The 20,062-nt window shown below is 42.4% G+C and overlaps 1 long non-coding RNA gene across 2 annotated transcripts in view; it reads right to left on the bottom strand.

Annotated features, from left to right (window-relative positions):
• Positions 1-8,216: 8,216 nt before the first annotated feature.
• The window catches only part of LOC144224182 (uncharacterized), a 33,785-nt gene continuing 21,939 nt past the window's right edge, over positions 8,217-20,062 (bottom strand). For both annotated transcript variants that reach the window (XR_013332974.1, XR_013332975.1), the window contains exons 3-6: positions 15,084-15,269; positions 12,830-12,950; positions 8,837-8,959; positions 8,217-8,493 (exon numbers count right to left, since the gene is read on the bottom strand). This is a non-coding gene — a long non-coding RNA (uncharacterized LOC144224182). The remainder of the gene's footprint in view (positions 8,494-8,836; positions 8,960-12,829; positions 12,951-15,083; positions 15,270-20,062) is intronic.

Genomic DNA, 20,062 nt, shown 5'->3' with positions numbered 1-20,062 from the left:
CAGGGCACTGTGAATGTTTGCTTGCTAAGCTCATGGCTGAAGCTATAGTCTCATAATATAAAGTCCTTCCTAAGGAAAGAGGGAAGTTGGAGACCAGCACTCACTGACAGCCTACAGCTATGTAGCTCTCACATGCCTTAATCTCATTTAGTCCTTATAAAAAACCTTTAAGAAAGCCATTACTGTCCACTATTTACAGATAGGAAGAAATCAAGGCTCACTTAAATAACTTGGCTGATTTGGTACTTACCAAAACTGGAAATGACTGTAACCTTGGACCTCGTAGCTCTGCTTCTAGGAATTTATCCTGCTGTCAGACTTGTGTGAGAAGGAAGTTCAATAAACCATTGCTTTGTAACAACCCCAAACAGATAGCAGCCTATATGTTTGTCAATAGGACTGTTGCAATAAATATAGTATAGCCACAAAAATGAAATATTTTAAGAGGTATTAATAATCCTAAAAAATGAAATATGAGGAAGCCCATAAGAAAGTGGTAATATTCTAAGAGGTATTAATAAAGGTAAGAAGAACATCACAGTACAATCCATTTGTGTAAATAGAAATATGAAAATACATTGTCTAAAAAATTTTTACAGAAAAACAAAAAAAGAAAATACATTGTCTAGGTCTAGGAAATTCTTGAAAAGATTCATCAGATGCTACTGTCAGAGGTTCTGCATATGTACGTATTGCTGTATCTTAAGAATGAGTTTACATTTTAACAAACAACTAAATAAATATCTTGAGTAAGAGCACACACTAGTGTGTGGAAAAGTTAGGACTTGAACGTGAGTAACACTTTAATAAAGTTTCCATATTTTTTNAACCCCAAACAGATAGCAGCCTATATGTTTGTCAATAGGACTGTTGCAATAAATATAGTATAGCCACAAAAATGAAATATTTTAAGAGGTATTAATAATCCTAAAAAATGAAATATGAGGAAGCCCATAAGAAAGTGGTAATATTCTAAGAGGTATTAATAAAGGTAAGAAGAACATCATATTACAATCCATTTGTGTAAATAGAAATATGAAAATACATTGTCTAAAAATTTTTTAAAGAAAAACAACAAAAAAAGAAAATACATTGTCTAGGTCTAGGAAATTCTTGAAAAGATTCATCAGATGCTACTGTCAGAGGTTCTGCATATGTACGTATTGCTGTATCTTAAGAATGAGTTTACATTTTAACAAACAACTAAATAAATATCTTGAGTAAGAGCACACACTAGTGTGTGGAAAAGTTAGGACTTGAACGTGAGTAACACTTTAATAAAGTTTACATATTTTTTCTTATGTTTTTAAGTTTATTTATTTTTTTAAATGTTTATTAATTTTTAGAGAGAGCGTGTGCAAGTAGGGAAGAGGAAGAAAAAGAGGGAGAGAGGGAGGAGGGAGGGGCAGAGAGAGAGAGAGAGAGAGAGAGAGAGAGAGAGAATCCCAAGCAGGCTCTGTGCTAAGAGCAGGGCTTGAACCCAGGAACACTGAGATCATGCATGATCTGAACAGAGATCAAGAGTCAGACGCTTTGGGGCACCTGGGTGGCTTAGTCGGTTGAGCGTCCGACTTTCGCTTAGGTCATGATCTCGCGGTTCGTGGGTTCGAGCCCCGCTTCGGGCTCTGTGCTGACTGCCAGCTCAGAGCCTGGAGCCTGTTTCAGTCTGTGACTCCCTCTCTCTCTGACCTTCCCCTGCTCCCGCTGGCTGTCTCTCTCTCTCTCTCTCTCTGTCTCTCTCCTAGAAATAAATAAAAAACATTAAAAAAAAGGGGGGGGGCTTCACCGACTGAGCCCCTCAGGTGTCCCCTCCATATTCTTTTAAACCTGAGAGCTGGATGCAGCTCCCCGCAGCAGATCAATAATGAGTGTTTGGTAGGAGGTCAAGGTTGCTCCCGTGACCTGTGCTTTCTGCATGCTCGGTTGGCAAGCTCTTGGCAACCAGTCATTTTGGGCACCTGGCACCGAGAAAGCACGAGACCGGAGTGCAAGGTTTTCCCACTCGAACAATTTCCATAGTTCTGGTTTCATTTTTGGAAGTAACCGCGGAGACACCAAACTCAGAATAACCAATGAGAATCAGTAAATAGTTAAATGAAAGCGAATCACTACTTATATTCTTGAGGCTTTGTATCCTAGAGCCCTGAAGTGCAGTCACTGGTGTGGTTGTCACGCGAGCCCGATCCCCACCTCTGTCTCATACCGCCTCCCAGAGCTCTGCTTCACCACACTGGCCTCTCCCTTCCTCCTGACTCATGAGCATCACACCCCTTCCCAGGGAAGGGACCACGACCAGCTTCTTGGGTTGGCACGTGACCTGTGCAGAAGGGCCTGTCCTTGCTTTAATGCTCTTTCTCACCACCTTTAAATTCTTAATAGGTTTGAATAAGGGGCCTCACAATTTCATCTCGTGCCGGGACTCCTAAATTACGTTGCTTATGTTGTTCCCTTGTCTGAAATACTCTCCGCCCACCTGCCATCCACCCTCCACCCAAAGCCAACATACCAGCCACTCTCCCGAGCGAGCGGTGAACCGTCAGAGCACTTGCGATTCTCAGGGAGATCTTCCCTGCCCCCAGTCTTAGTCAAATTCTGTCAGTTTGAGCTCTCACAGGGCTGGTTTCCTTGCCTTTGGAAACCTCTCTCAGTTTGTAATTCATTACAAGTGACCATTAGCTTGCCTCCCCCATCAGACTGTAAGTAAGTTGAGGAAAGGAGTCTCCGGGCCCTGGGCTCACACCCGCCCCTGTGCCCTTAGCTCGCAGGAAGCCCCCACCAGCACTGTGCAAAACGAATGAGTTAATGGATGAGTGAGAGGAGTTAACAAATCACAAACGAAGCAATAGAGCATTTGCCTGAGTCTATTTTCGAGCAGCTGGTAGGATTCTGTGGAACACATCTGAAAACCACTGTCTCTCTCATTGACCATGTTAATGCGAACCATTGCACAATACAGGTTTCCACAAGTTTTATTATTCAAGAACATTCTGTTTTCTTAAAAAAAAAAAAAAAACTTCTCAAAAGTGTTATTCTTCTCCAAAGCTTTATGAATTCATTTTGTGATATGATGTTGCTTTCGACTCGTGTGTGTGAAAATAAAAGTGCTCAATGGATCGGGATTTATTGGCGATATTAAAGATGCAATAAATAAAGATTTTAATTATGTTCAAGGTCTCTCGAGTGTGACTTATCATTGAAGTGCACATCTCTTATGCACTTTCTAGCTATTGGTTGGCATTTGTTGCTCTTGGATGTAATTACCAAGTTCACGGGATTGTAAAATGCCAGTCTACTCATTCACAGGTGCAGAAACGAGACCAGGGCAGTTAAATGACTTACCCTTGGCCGTGAATTAAGCCAGAGCAGGGACAAGAGCCTGCTTCTTTCATTCCAGGTCTCCAGAACATGTCATTTTCAACCTCCAAATATTTTAGGTGAGAGGTTTGTGTCTGAATGGAGGTTTGTGAAGGTCAGGACAGTCACTGTTAAAAACAGGACAAGGACTCCCGTCCGGGAGGAGCTACCCACCCGCACAAGGGGAACAGAAGAAGGAAGCATGACATCATTTTCTCTCGTGTCACAAAGTCCAGCTGCCTGTGAAACAGCGGCTTCTCCCAAACTACAAAGCTGGCGTTGAAAACCCCACTGACGCCTCCCTCTTCCCTCCCGGCCGCCTCCTTCCTCCGGGAGGCTTCCTCAGAGGCGGCACCCTACACCGGGCTGCCCGCAGATCCCAGAACCCCAACACCGAGCCTGGCTCCAGTCATTATTCCCTCTCTAGCCTGAGTTCCCAGCACTCGCTTGGGTGAGAACGCAACTGATCAGCGACGGAACTGGAGCTGCATTTGCAGACGGATTTTGGTTCTAACAAGACTGCACTTTCTAGAGGAAAAAGAGCCCATAGCCGAGCAACAGAGCTGCTCTGTTTAGGGTTTGCACTCTTGCCACGCCAGGGAGGTGGACGGCTGGTGGCGACAGAACCGCCGTTGAATCCTGCCTGCGTTTGTTCCTTGACATTTAGTTGTTATGATGCACTTAGGAAGTTAAAGTCCTTTGATTTTAACTAAAGGAATTAGTAACTTCATTGCTGTGACTCAGAAACTCTCTGGCCCCAAACTCATTTTATCACATTGACATGTTTTTGCTTTAATGTTTATTCTTGAGAGAGAGAATGAGTATGAGCGGGGGAGGGGCAGAGAGAGCGAGGGAAACAAAATCGGAAGCAGGCTCCAGGCTCTGAGATGTCAGCACAGAGCCAGGCACGGGGCTCGAACTCACAGACGGTGAGATCATGACCTGAGCTGAAGGTGGACACTTCACCAGCTGAGCCACCCAGGTGGCCCTCACATTGACAAGTTTTAAAATTCATTTTTTAAAAACTGGAAGTTTCTTAGACACAACTCTGACGTTTCAGCAAAACACAAATGCAGTCCGCATGCTCTTTTCTTCTCCTTTCTTCCTTAGGAGCCCAGACTTTGCTGTCCATGGATCTGTTACTTACAACCCATGTAACCTCGGGTGCATTTTGTTAACTTTTTCAGCCTCACTTTCCTGAGCTGCAAAATGAGGGTGATAACAGTACCTGTTGTCATGGGTTTGCTGTGTATGTTAAGTTGGATAAGGAGCTCAAAGGACTTTGTATGTTTCATCCACAATAAGGACTCAATAAATATAACCCTTGTTTCTTTCTCAAGTCAAAGTTTGATTGTCCTTATGTTCCAATAACTCAGGGCCCAACTAAGCGCTGGGTCAACCAATATGAAATTACTGCCGGCATAGGAAGGTATGAGAGCCGCTGGGGAATGGGGTGAAGATGTGTGACCGTCACAAGTTGGAGGATGGAATGCGTGGGGTCTAGGATGGACCCCCAGCGTCGGCCTGGGTCTGGCACAAGACTGCTTCTCTCACTTTCTGAGCTAGATGCAGTTAAAGTGAACCTCAAGGGTGGCCTTGAAATTAACAACAAGGGGTGTGACGGTGCCTTTCCAATCACAACAAATGTGTTAAGCCCTCACCTTGTCTCCGCCGCGGTTAGAGATGAGAGCCCCTGCTCCCTCAGAGCTGCCAGTATGTGGGGGGCGGGGAGGACAATAAACCACAATACATACACACCCTGCCAGGTGCGTCAGTAAGCGCTCTGGTGGAAAGTCAAGCAGGGGAAGGAGATAAAGTGAAGGCAGAGAGGTTCTCTTACATAAGGCTTTCCCTTGGTGTTAGGCTAGCTGACAGTACGCATGAAAGTGAATGTCTTTTTGTTTGGGTTGCTTAGCTGATTGGTTGGCTTCAGTTTTTGTTCCATTTCGACTCAGTCACTTCTCTCTTCCGCTGTCCGGGAGACACAGTCCACGTAAAATACTCGGAAATAGCGTGCAGAACTGGAGATCTAGCAGGAATCCCACTGTTAAGATCTGAGCGCGTGGGGACAGTGGGTCACCGCACAGATGTTAGGGACACTGCACAGATGTTTGCACTTGGTTCTGGGCTCGCCTGTTTGCTCGGAATGGGTGTCCCCAACCCCCAGAAGGAAGGCTGGGATAGGAGATTGAGATGGGGCAGTAACGATACCATTGGCTAACCAGCTGGCTTCCCAAATGATCTCCCAGCTCCAGCATCCCGTGCACCCTGATACTTTACTGTAGGACATTGCTTCCATTCTCTGACCTGCTATGGACAGACTCTAGTGGGAATCTGATATCAGAAACAAATTTACAGGTGGTGACTGGGCGCAATGAAGTGAATGACAGAGGAGGAATAGTTGGGTGCAAAGGACTTTTTGCTAGATCGTGTGTCATTGTTCAAGTCACAGGCTACAGAGAGTTACTTTTAAAGCTAAAAAGTCCCACCTAACATGTTAGTACACACACACATGCACTTACACACCTGCTTACACACACATACTATGCTTTGTGGGAGGCATTTCCTCTTCTTTTTAAAAAAAATATAGTTTATTATCAAGTTGGTTTCCATATAACACCCAGTGCTCATCCCAACAAGTGCCCTCCTCCGTGCCCATCACCCATTTTCCCCTCCTCCCCACCCCCATCTACCCTCAGTTTGTTCTCAGTATTTAAGAGTTTCTTGTGGTTTGTCTACCTCCCTCTCCTTAACTACTTTTTCCCCCTACCTTTCCCTCATGGTCCTCTGTTAAGTTTCTCCTGTTCCACATATGAGTGAAAACATATGGTATCTGTCCTTCTCTGCCTGACTTATTTCGCTCAGCATAACACCCTCAAGGTCCATCCATGTTGCTACACGCGGCCAGATTTCATTCTTTCTCATTGCCATGTGGTATTCCATTGTATAGATAAACCACATCTTCTTGATCCTTTCATCAGCTGATGGACATTTAGGCTTTTCCCATGATTTGGCTAGTGTTGAAAGTGCTCCTGGGAACATTGGGGTGCATGTGTCCCTATGCATCAGCACCCCTGTGTCCCTGGGTAAACTCCTAGCAGTGCTATTGCTGGGTCACAGGGGAGTTCTATTGCTAATTTTTTGAGGCACCTCCACACTGTTTTCCAGAGCAGCTGCATTAGTTTACATTCCGTGGGAGGCACTTCTAATGACGGCGCTCGCTAACACCAATGCAGGGTATTTGCTGCTAACGCCGCGATTTAGAGCTGGTAAATGTGAATTACAGGCCTTTGATCAGAAAGGTGACCTACTGCTGAATGGAGAGCAGGGGGCCCTCCCGGATTTGGACAGTCCTTGCCTTGAAATTCATTTCTGCTGCGTCCACCTGTGTGAATTAGAGCAGACAATTTAATCTTGACCCTCAATTTTCTCATTTACAGTGATACTGTCCTAAGGCTTGTCTAGGAGCTTCAGCGAAACTGCCTTTAACCGAGTAGTCTGCTATCCTAAAAGATCTAATAGTTAATCAATACCTCTGCACTTGGGGAGCTGGTTTCTAGTCACAGTTCTCAGATCTATAACAGGTTTCCTGACGTGCCCCACATTGGCTACAGATGTTTCATCATTCACATCCAGGACCTGTATTTGCTCACTCCTATGGCGTTTCTTTCTTTCTTTTCTTCGGTGTTCCCTTTCCTCATTCTCACTGCGGTTCCATTCAGCCACGGGATATACTCAATCTCTTCCCTGAGGCATCTAGCATGTCTAGCTTCTCGGGATTTTTACACACGCCTCAGCAATTCTCCTGCTTCTTAAGATCATTAAACTTCTGATTAAGTCCAGAAATGTCAAAATGCAAAATATTCTTTTAAGTAAAAATGGGTGTAGAAATGTACAATTCTTATAAATCCAAGCTCCGTGTTAGTTTCAAAATAGGTAACAAGTTTAATGTTATACTTATAGAAACAGAGAGATTTTAAGCTCAGTTTTTAAAAGTATTAAATATGCAGCTGTTCAGAAACACATGATTCATTTTTTTCATTAAAAAATTTTCAATGTTTCTTTACTTTTGAGAGAGAGAGACAGAGACAGAGTGCGAGCCAAGAGGGGCAGAGAGAGAAGGAGACACAGAATCTGAAGCAGGCTCTGAGCTGTCAGCACAGAACCCGACACAGGGCTCCAACCTACAAACCGTAAGATCATGATCTGAGCCAAAGTTGGACGCTTAATCAACTGAGTCACCCAGGCACCCCATTTTTTAAAAGAAATTTTTTAAGTTTATTTATTTTTGAGAGAGAGATGGAGGGAGGGGCAGAGAGGGAGAGAGAGAATCCCAAGCAGGCTCCTCACTGTCAGCATGGAGCCTGATGCAGGGCTTGAACTCACAACATGACCTGAGCTGAAACCCAGAACGGGATGCTCAATAGACTGAGCCACCCAGGTGCCCCTGAAACCCATATGATTCTTATACATAGTCACCATCTAGCTGGTACCTGTCCATGTCAATATTTGCAAAGTAAAGGTACGGTTTTCAGGTGGTGATTGTTTATTGCTTGGAATAATGCACACCGAAGGCTGGCCCAGGGCCTGGCACGTACCTAGGGATTCAAGGAAGAGTGACTCTTCTTATGGCTAGTTTGGTCTATTAGCTGCTTTTTTAAAAAAATGTTGATTTACTTATTTATGAGAGAGAGAGCACAAGCAGGGGAAGGGCAGAGGAAGAGGGAGACACAGAATCTGAAGCAGGCTCCAGGCTCCGAGCTGTCAGTACAGAGTCCGATGCGGGGCTTGAACCCATGAACCGTGAGATCATGACCTGAGCCAAAGTCGGATGCTTAACCGACTGAGTCACCCAGGCGCCCCTATTAGCTTTTTATTTCATTCATAAAATATTTATCATGAGCCTCCAATGTACAAAGAGCTGTGGTAGATAAGATCAAAGTCATGAAAATGCATTTCTTGTTTCCCTAGAATTGAAAATAAAAGGAAAATAAGGGGGAAAAAAAAGTCCATCGTATCACCACACTCAGAGGCCCCAGGCAGTCCTGGCGGGCTATTCAGTCTTACTAAACAAATGTCATGTGTTCTTCCTAGAAGCAGAACTCTCATGCTATTTCCATAAGCCACGGAGAGAAATACCTAAAGTGAAGAGAAGGGAAGAGCTGTAAAAAGCAGAACAATTCAGGGCTGTCTGTTAAACCTCACTACCCCGACCTAAAACCCCCGTGCGCTCGCTCCCAAGGCTCGCCTGCCTCACAATCATGCCCCACCGGAAATGCCTCCCACTAGAATGTAACTGTTAGAGGCTCACTTGGCATGTTCTTTTGAAAATGTAATTGTTTTTTGGGGGGCAGGATTAAGGAACTATTGGTTCCTTGTTTAAAACCAGCCTAATAAATATTCAGTAGATTAAGTTGATTGAAATGAAAAGGAAGTGAATAATTTTGTAACACAGTTACTAACCCTGTTAGAAATTAGATACCTGTGTTCTGAGCACGACTGGGTCAGCTAAAACAGCGATCCAAGTTTTTTTCCTCAGTGGGCACAGTTATCAGATCCAGCTACATATTTTGTGGGTCCCAGAACAAGATGACAATCTATTAACCTTTGTTCAAAAATGATTAAGAATTTCAAAAGAATGAAATCAATCTTACCTCACACCGTACACAAGCATTAACTTGTAATAGACTAAACACTTAAATGTGAGATCTGGAACTACAAAACTTCTAGAAAAAAAAGTGTAGGGGAAAATCTCCTTGACATTGGTCTTGGTAATGGTTTTTGGATCTGAAAGCAAAAGTACAGCAAAAAAGCAAAAATATGTTAGCAGGATTCTATCAAACCAAAAAAATCTGTACAACAAAAGAAATAATAAACAAAAACAAAAAGGCAACCTATGGAATGGGAGAAAATATTTGCAAACCATACATCTCAGGGGTTAATATCCAAACTGTATAAGGAACTCATACATCTCAATAGCAAAAATCCAAATAACTGGATTAAAAAATGGGTAGAGGATCAAAACAGACATTTTCCCAAAGAAGACATACCAATGGCCAACAGGTATATGAAAAGGAACTCAACATTGCTCATCATCAGGGAAATTCAAATCAAAACCACAATGAGATACCATTTCCCACCTGTTAGACTGGCTAGTCTCAAAAGACAACACATAACAAGTGTGGTGAGGGTTTGAAGAATAGGGAGCCCTTGGGTGCTATTTGTGGAAATGTAAACCGATGCAACCACTGTGGAAAAGAGTTCCTCAAAAATTTAGAACTCACTGAGCCCCCCAAGTCTCCAAAAGACTACAGTGAATTCTTAAGTCCAAAGGAAAATAATCTCAGATTGAACTGAAAACGCTGAAAGGAATCAAAAAGAACAAAGAGGCTAATACACAGATAAACATAAAGGAATATTGTTTTGTGAAGCCATACTAGTAATGTCTCATGGAAATTAAAATGAGTGACAAGGGCAATACAAAAGTCTATAGGGGTAACAATAGAATTAAAAGTGTTGGAAGGTGTTAGGATTTGAGGGTATAGTTTACTAGACTCTATTAATTATTCATGATTTGGTCGTTAGTGTAAACACAAAGATTTGTGTATGATTATAACTAAAAAGTTTATACAGGGATCAATGGAATAATAAAATACTTAATTCAAAGCAAGAGTGAATACTTAATTCAAGTTAAGAGATTAAAGGAACACTCACCAGTTAGGTCAAAGCTTGGAGAAAGAATACGATGGCTGGAAATCATCTCAAATTTACCAGCAATTACATGAAATAAAAATGTACAAAATATTAATTTCTTTTCAAAGGCCCTGTGATTCATTCTTTAGAATCTTTGACAAATATTTTGGACATTCCTTTATTGAAACAAACAAACAAAAAAAAAGAATTTCAAGACAGGAATAGCAGAGCATTACACCAAGTGTAGAGACCTTTTAAGCATGGGACTCCTGTGCAACTGTACGGGCTGTAGCCAGTGATGCCTCCCCTGACAATTAAGTTTTCCCACAAGAAATAGTTGTCACCTATGATTAGGATAATCAGATAATTTCAAAAGGAGGTGGAATTTGAGCTGTGTCTTGAGAAACAGGTGACAATTCAGTTTTTTAATGCAGAAAGAATGGTGTAAGCAAGGATACAACAATGAAACAGGTCAGGCTGTATTCTTCGGATGTCAGCTAGACCAGCTTTCCTGGAGCAGAAGTTGTCCAGTGGAAAACAGAGCTAGAAAGATAGGTAGAGGGTAGATTATGACTTTGGGAAGCCATAAGAAACCATTAGAAAGTATCTTAAGGTGCCTGGGTGGCTCAATCAGTTAAGCACCTGACTTTGGCTCAGGTCATGATCTCATGGTTTGTGAGTTCGAGTCCCACTGAAGTGGGCACAAACCCTGCTTCAGGTGAGCACAAGCCCTGCTTCACGTGAGCGTGAGCCCTTCTTTGGGTGGCCCCACTTCTCTCTCTGCACACCCCCAACAACCTCTAAGCCCCTCGTGGGATTCTCTCTCTCCTCTCTCTCTGCCCCTCGCTCACTTGTGCCCTCTCTCACCCCCCAAAAAAGTATCTTAAAGTAATGTCTCTGCTGTTTGGAGCAGCTGGACCCAAGAGGGAAGGAGACAGATGAGAAAACCCTTGGGTAGTTGAAGATATTTATTCATATAGTAGTTATGGCCACACTATAACTGAAATTTTGGGACTGAAAGAAGTGATATGCCCATTAGAATCGTAAAGGTCAAGACAATGCTGATATGAGCAAAAATATCCAAAGACACCTTAAAGAGATAAAATGGTTCCTTGGAATGCAAAAGTCAACAATAATTAGATTAAAGGTATTAACATATTTGAAGAAAGGAAATGCCTGTCCATAGGGGGTGTTTGGCTTGATTTGGTAGCAAGGAGAGGAGAGCCCAGAGGCCAACCTGGCAGGGCATGGGGACACCTATCCCGGACTCTGGTGCCTTCCCCGTCCTGGCCTTGTGGGGAAGGCTACCTTAGCCTGATGCCGGTAAACATTGGGAAAGCAAGTTCCTGGGCTCTGATTCCAAGCTCATAAAACACTTTGCATAGCTTCTTGCCTAGAGGGAGAGAAGCTTCTGGAAAAAGACTCATGTGTCCCACACCCTTGTCAGTCAGACTCATTATAGGAGAGCATACTGGCATGCCAAAGTAGCTGTCACTCTCCCGAGCCTCGTTTGTGTGAGTCTGCCCCTCTGATGCAGAGCCATGACTACGGGGGTGACAAATCACTTCCTGAGCCTGCGAGGTGGGTGGCCACAAAATACCACTGTGCTTTGCACCATGACAACGTGCCGCTGTGGCCGTCTCGGTGACAGGCCAAACTTCCCCAGGGAATGCGTTCCTCAGTATTGCTACTTACCAAGTATCATCTTGCTTCTCTAAATGTCTAAACAATGGCATGGAAAGAAAAGAATCACCATGAGAGATGATTTTATTGTGATTTTAATTTCTATTATTATGGGGAATTTCAAACATTCAAAAGTAGATAGAACGGTAAAATGAACTTCCACTCATCTGGACCCAGATATTATCAACCCCTAGTATTAGTTAGGTTTGTCCAGAGAAACAGGACCAACAGGGAGGGGTGGGGGGTGGGGGGAGTGTGGGGGAAGAGGGAGAAAGAGAGAGAGAGAAGAAGAGAGAGAGAGATTTTAAGGAATTGACTCATGGAAGGTGGAGGCTTGGTTAGTCCAAAATCTGATGGAGTAGGCCAGCAGGGTGGAGGCCCCGGGAAGAGTGAAGTTCAAGTCCAAAGGCAGCCTGCTCCTATCTGTTTCATTTACTGAACACCTTTTTATGAAGAGTCCACCAGAATTCTACAGCAGGAAGCCTCTAGATGGTCTCCAATGATCCCCTGCTCCCAGTGTTTATTCCCTTGTATAATCCCCACCCTTTGAGTGTAGGCCAAACTTACGAATTGCTTTTTAATAAGTAGAGTAGTGCCAAAGAGGTAGACGGTTATAACAACCAAGGTTGTTATAAAAAGACTGTGGTTTCCATCTTGAATGCCCTGGTGCACACATACACACTCTCTCTCTGTCTGTCTCTCTCTCATCCAAGCTGTCATGAGGACATCGGGCAGCCAGCGGAGAATTCCACATGGCAAAGAGCTGAGGTCTGCTTGCAACAATGCGAATACACTTGGATTTTACAGAGGTCTGCTGAGGCCTGCCCACATTTACACGAGCGAGCTTTGCGATATCTACTGCCTTGGCTGATGGTCCAACAGCAATCTCATGAGACACCCTCAGCCAGAGACACCCAGCTAAGCTCTATCTTAAATGAATGTTTGCTATTTGTAGTTATTAAATAGTGGGCTAATTTGTTATGTAGCAAGAGGTAATGAACACAAATTTGTACTAATAACTGGGAACAAAATAGTTAACAAGGCACATCTTGGTTAATATATCACCACTCTCCTCCTAAGTATGAAGTCTGATTCCTACCTTGAAAAAAATGGGTGCCCTGGGGAGTCCCATGTCTTTAGCGTCCACTTTGGGAGGTAGCCCACCATCCTTCCCTGTCTTCTCCTGCTGCATTTTCTTTTACCTCCATTGTAGTCTGGCCCTGCATTAGTAGCAGTTAGTCTCTAATTACTCCAGTTATGCTCCTTTAAGTTAAAATTTTTAATGTTTATTTTTGAGAGAGAGACAGAGACAGAGCGGGAGTGAGGAGAGGCAGAGAGAGAGAGGGAGACACAGAATCTGAAGCAGGCTCCAGGCTCTGAGCTGCCAGCACAGAGCCCGACGCGAGGCTTCCGCTCACAAACCATGAGATCATGACCTGAGCCGAAGTCGGACGCTTAACTGATTGAGCCATTCAGGTGCCCTCCAAGTATGCTTTTTAGTTAATAAGTTTATTATAGTTAATTGAATTGTATAAGTAGAACTTTATGCAACTATCCAGTATTGTAAGCTTCCAGATGAGAGCGGGGAGGTTCCCGATGGGGGCTCTAGCACAGACTGCATTAGGGACCCCAAATGTGCAGGTCTCTTGGGGAATGCAGGAGGGCCCTCCTGAGATTATGCGGATGCAAACTGATATTCAGGCTGAGGCATCTTGACTAGTTGTCATTCCAAGGAAACTGCTTTTCTTTTTTGTGTGTTATGGAATGTGGTTGGTGTTAAATGCATCTTTTTTTAAAAAGTGTATTTATTTTGAGAGAGACAGAGACAGCATGAATGGGGGAGGGGCAGAGAGAGAAGGAGAGAGAGAGAATCTCAAGCAGACTCTGCACTGTCAGCACAGAGCCCTACTCGGGGCTTGAACTCATGAAACCAAGAGATCAGGACCTGAGCTGAAACTGAGAGTGAGACACTTAACCAGCTGAGCCACCCAGGTGCCCCTAAATGTATATTTAAAAATTTAAGAAAGGTGATTCTTTTACTCCATAAATAAGGAGAAAGGAAAGATAAGAACCAGTATATGGCCATTCCTTAAAAGTGGTATCAAGCTGGGGCGCCTGGGTGGCTCAGTCGGTTAAGCGTCTGACCGGCTCAGGTCATGATCTTGCGGTTCATGGGTTTGAGCCCCGTGTCGGGCTCTGTGCTGACAGCCAGCTCAGAGCCTGGAGCCTGTTTCAGATTCTGTATCTCCCTCTCTCTCTGACCCTCCTCTGCTCATGCTGTCTCTCTCTCTCTCTCTCTGAAATAAATAAAACATTTAAAAAAAAAAAGTGGTATCAAGCTATAGTTAAATTTTTTAGAAATGTTTATTTTCTTAATTAATGTTTCTTTTTTTCAGAGAGAGAGATTGAGAGAGAGACAATGTGAGCAGGGAAGGGTCAGAGAGAGAGCCTGATTCAGGGCTCGAACCCAAGAACTGTGAGATTATGACCTGACCTGAGCTGAAGTCAGATGCTTAACCGACTGAGCCACCCAGGTGCCTCATAAAAATGTTTATTTATTTTTGAGAGAGACAGAGTGCAAACAGGAGAGGGGAAGAGGGAGAGGCAGACACAGAACCTCAAGAAGGCTCTAGACTCCAAGCTGTCAGCACAGAGCCTGACATGGGGCTCGAACTCACAAACTGTAAGATCATGAACTGAGCTGAAGTCAGATGCTTAACCAACTGAACCCCCCAGGGGTCCTTGACAAAGCTCACTTAAAACTATAGCTTGGGGATCCCTGAGTGGCTCAGTCAGTTAAGGGTTAGATTCAGGCTCAGTCAGGATCTCACAACTTGAGCCCTGTGTGGGGCTCTGTGCTGAGAGCTGGAGCCTGGAGCCTGCTTCCTTCCACTTCTATGTCTCTCTCTGCCCCTGCCCAGCATGCACCCTCTCTCTCTCTCTCTCTATCTCCCTCTCTCTCTAAAATAAACATTAAAAAATTTTAAACTGAGCTCTGCCAGATTCACATCAATCACTATTCAGTAAGCATTTATGGAATTCCTTCAGCATGAGAGCCTGGGGGGAAAAAAAAAAGACCAAGGCCACAGGTGTCTGCTGTTGAATTCATAAATCAGTGGAGAAAGTACCCATAAGCAAATGATCACAACACAGTAAGTAAAGGGTTAAGGAGCAGTATCATTTAGATCCTATATGGGGACATTTCCTCTCCCTTATCCTGGTCCCAGGAAACCCACGTTTTGTTACTATATTTTTGCCGTTCATAAAATGACATATAAACGAAACAGTACTACAGTTAGAGTCTTCTATGGCTACTTCCTTAGCTCAGCACGAGGTTTTTGAAATTCACTCACGTTAGCGGTCATTCTTCTTTATTGCCAAGTAGTATTCCTTCACACAGACACAGAGTGATTTATCTGTTCTCTAGTCGATAAACATTCGGGCTGCCTCCAGTGTGAGGCTCTAATGAACGGTGTTGTGATGGACATTACACCTTACTCTTTTTTCAGACATACCTTTTATTTCTCTAGGAGATATACCTAGAAATGGAATCGAGTGAGCATATGATCAGTGTATGTTTAACTTTACAAGAAACTGACATAAATGTTTTTCTGTAACGGCTGTATCATTTTCCCTCCCCAACACAGATGCTTCAGTAGCTCACTGACACAGCACTGTCCATCCTTTTTGTTTTCATCATTCTAGCGGGTAGGTAGTTGTACCTCATTACTCTAATTTGCGTGATCCTGATACCTAGTGATGTTGAGTATCATTTAACTCATCTGTATAAAGTGTCTCTTCAAATATTTTGCCCATTTTATGTTTTTATTTTCTTTTATTATTTTTCTAAAGTTTTATTTATTTCTCAGAGAGAGAGACAGCGTGAACAGGGGAGGGCCAGAGAGAGAGGGAGACACAGAATCCAAAACAGGCTCCAGGCTCTGAGCTGGCTGTCAGCACAGAGCCCGACGCGGGGCTCGAACCCATGAGCGGTGAGATCATGACCTGAGCCGAAGTCGGACATTTAGCCAACTGAGCCACCCAGGCGCCCCTATTTTGCCCATTTTAAAATTCGCTTGTTTGTCTTATCATTTAGTGGCAAGATTCTCAATCTATTTTGGATACAAGTTCTTTTTTAAAAAGTGTATTTATTTATTTTGAAAGAGAGAGAGAGAGAGAGAGAGCATGTGTGCAAGTGGGGTAGGGGCAGAGAGAGAATCCCAAGCACAGAGCCCAATGTGGGGCTTGAACCCACCAACCATGAGATCATGAGCTACTGAGCCACCCCCCAGGTGCCCAGATACAAGTTCTTTAACAGATGTAGTTTTATAAATATATTTTCCCAGTCTGCATCTTGCTTTTTCATACTTTTTTTTTTTTTGCCTTTTCATTTTTAATGTTATCTTCAAAGAGGAAAATGTTTTAATTTCAAAGTCTGATATTTTTTCTTTTCTTTTTATATTTTCGTTCTGGAATATTTTAAAAGATTCCTCTACATTTTCTGTATTAGACAATGATGTCTGTCTTTTATAAAGGTTTGGGTCCTGCCTAAGAAATCTTTGCTTACCACAAGAGCACAAAGGTTCTCCAATTTGCTTTATGACTGTAACTTTTATATTTGGATCCATGCTGCATTTTGAGCTAACTTTTAGGTATGGTGTGGGCTAAAGATTGACGTTCAACTTTCTTGTGTCTGGACAGCCAGTTGTACAGGCATTAGTGGCTGAAGGGGCTCTCTTCTCCGCTGACTTGCTTTGGCAACTTTGCTGCAAGTCAATTGAGCAAAGAATGATGGGGTCAATTCCTGGGCTGTCTAGTCTATTGCATTGGTCTGTCTGTCTCATCCACCAATAGCACATTATCTTGAATATTGTCCGTGAATGTAAAGTTTTGAAATCAGGTTATATATGCCCTATAACAGCCTTCTTTTTAAAAACTTTTGTCTATCTTAGGTTCTTCATATTTTCAGATAGAGTTGAGAACTGTGGTCGATTTCTATAAGAAACAAATTCTGGGATCGTGACAGTGATTGTGATTGTTTAAATCTACAGACTAATCAGTTAAAGCAGAATTGCCATCTCAATCTTATGTCTTCCAACACAAGAATGATGAATCTCCCCATTTAGTTAGGCTCTCTTTAATTTCTTTCAGAATGTTTTATAATGTTCCATATTTAGGTCTTACACATTGTTTATTAAATTCATTCCTAGGTGTGGTTTTTTTGTTGTTTGTTTGTTTGTTTGTTTTTTTTAGTTAGTTATTTTGAGGGAGGGGGATGAGTAGGGAAGGGGCAGAGAGAGAGGGAGAGAGAATCCCAAGCAGCCTCCTTGCTGTCATCGCAGAGCCCAGTACGGGCTCAAACAAACAAACAGTGAGATCATGACCTGAACCAAGAGTCAGAAGCCTAACTGACAGAGCCACCCAGGCACCCCATTCCTAGGGGTTTTTTTGATGCTATTGCAAATAAAGTGTTTTTAATTTTAGCCTTCAGTTATTCATGTATCTAGAAATATAAATGATTTTTGTTGGTTGGCCTTATATCTTACAACCTTGTGAAATTCACTTATGAGTTCTAGAATATTTTAAAAGATTCCTCCACATTTTCTGTATTAAACAATGCTGTCTGTGAAGAAGAGCAGTTTTATTTATTCCTTGCTAATCTGTGTGTCCTTTGTTTCTTTTTCCTACATTATCATGCTGTGTAGGCCCTCCGAAACAATGATGACTAGAAACAATGAGTGTAGATATACATGTCTTGTTCACTATCCTAGATAGAAAGCTTTCATTCCTTCACCATGAAATATGATGCCAGCTACAGGTTTTTCACAGATGCTCTTTATCAGACTGGGGAAGTCCCTTCTGTTTCTCATTTGTTGAAAATTGATTTTTTAAGTTATAAATAGGTATTGAATTATATCAAATGGGTTTTTCTTTTGCATCTATTGATATGATCATATTTTTACTTTTTCAGTCTGTTGATATGGTGAATTGCATTAATTTTTCTTTTTTTTCTTTTTAAAAATTATTTATTTTTTATAAATATAATTTATTGTCAAGTTAGCTTACAAACAACACCCAGTGCTCATCCCAACAAGTGTCCTCTTCTGCATTAATTTTTCAAATATGAAACCAAACTTGTATTCCTGGAATTCAAGTGTGGATAAACCTCACTTCATGATCATGATCTCATGGTTCATGAATTTGAGCCCCAACTTGGGCTCTGTGCTGACAACATGGAGCCTGCTTGGAATTCTCTTTCTCTCCCCTTCTCTCTGCCCCTCCCCTGATGGCACTCTCTCTCTCAAAATAAATGAATAAACTTTAAAAATATATATTTAAAGGGCCCAGATCCATTTTCATGGAACTGGCGAAAAGTATGAATTTGGAGCTGAGAGGCAATGAATCAATAACCAGCACAGAGTGGTTTCTTAGGTAACAAAAACTGATATATGTTAGACCTTTTTGGTTTATCTTCCAAGTATCTTCACCCCCTTTTCACTTTTCCAATCCTTTCTCTATGTTGTAGTTCTGGGAAATTTCTTGAAGGTACAAGACTTTTTTTTGGCTCTGTCCAACATCTCCAGTTAATCTACCCACTGGATTTTAAATTTCAAAAATTGAAATATTTCTTTCAGTTTTGGAGGAACTATTTGGATCTTGTCCTAGTTTTTAGTGATGGTTTCTACACATTTTAAAACACAATTTTAAACACCTTTATTTTATCACTCCTTTCCAATTCTACTATTATCTCAAGTTCTTGCTAATCTTTCTATTTGATGTGTCTGTGGTGAGTTGTTTTCTCTTGTGTTTTATAATTTTTGTTTGTGAGCTCATTTATTTAGGATTTTTTTCTTTAAAGGAAGTCACTTGTATTTTCAATTAAGAAACTATCCCTGAGTATAGTTTATCTTTTCTTCTTCTAAGGAACTAGAAATTTCACCAGCCTGGGACTAATTTTCATACTAAAAGTTTAGCTTGGAAATTTCCACATAATGGAGGTATTATAAATTTCAACTCCTGAATGGTGCAGGTTTGGAGCCTCCATAATTCATGGGAGATGTTTTCCCAGGACCCTTGGCAGAGCTCACTTTACTGCTGCTTTCTTGGAAAAGTAGGGAGAATTTTTTAGGCCCTCTTTAATGAAAGGACAGATCATCCAGGCTCTCCGTTTGTTTAAGGGTCTCAGTTCAACTCCGTGCTTCCTGTGGGCCCAACACCACATCTCCTGCCCTTGCTTGAGTGTTAAAATCCCATTCCTAGTCTTTGGGGCCCGCATCCAGATCTAATTCCTGCCCTCACCCCATATCTGAGACTCAAGTTATAAGTTTACTACTCTGACACCTGGAGCTTTTGAGCACATCTATGCCTTTCAAATAATTTTTGCCATCTTTTTAAACATTTTTTTAAATGTTTACTCATTTTTTGAGAGAGAGAGAGACAGAGTGTAAGCTGGAGAGGGGCAGAGAGAGAGAGGGAGACACAGAATCTGAAGCAGGCTCCAGGCTCTGGGCTGTCAGCACAGAGCCCTACATGGGGCTCAAACTCATGAACCATGAGATCATAACCTGGGTGAAGTCAGATGTTTAACCAACTGAGCCACCCAGGTGCCCCAATTTTTGCCATCTTTTATCTAAAATTTCATGTGGTGGTGACAATGTTGTACAGTTGGGAGTAAGGTTTGCATTAGCTCAGTGTGCCATGTTTCTGGAGCCTGAGTTGTAGATCTTTCATCACTCTAGAATTTAGAATTCTAGAAGATTTTAAGCAGGAGAGGGCCATGATTGAATTTATTTTACAATGAGAACTCTGGTAGATCTCAGAGTGAATTTCAAAAGAAAGTGAATTCACGACTGGATGGTCCGTTGGAATGCTCCTGCAATAGCTAAGATTTACAGATGATGAGATAGTGAAGGGTCTCCCTTCCCCCACCTCACTCAAGGAGAGTCCTTGTCCTTTAAGAAGGGAAGACTGTGAACTTGCAGGGTCAAAGGAGGCTTCAAGAAGGAAGGGACACCTCTTTTCATCTTTGAAAAATGGAAAGAAAGTTTTTGGATGGTGAGAAGAGTATAGAGCCTTCTTTTAGGGCAGACAGGCCCAGGACGAGGCCAAGGAAAGAAAATAGAAGGGATGCACATGGCTTAAAGTACTGAAGAGTAGCTCAGCATGACCAGAGCGGTGAGTCATGCACAGGGGCAGTAGAAGGTGGTTGGAATGACCAGTGAAACTTGATTGGGGAGCCTGTTTAATCCCCTGTAGTTATTTTCATTGCTGATGATCATTAATAGCAGGTTTGGAAACACAATCCTGGGCTTTGCCAGCGCAGAAGACAAAA

This window comes from Crocuta crocuta, unplaced genomic scaffold (genome assembly GCF_008692635.1).
Source record: "Crocuta crocuta isolate KB4526 unplaced genomic scaffold, BGI_CrCroc_1.0 scaffold11, whole genome shotgun sequence".
NCBI classification, from domain to species: Eukaryota; Metazoa; Chordata; class Mammalia; order Carnivora; family Hyaenidae; genus Crocuta; species Crocuta crocuta.
The sequence above is the reverse complement of the archived record's forward strand: the minus strand, read 5'-3'. Positions and strand labels throughout refer to the sequence as shown.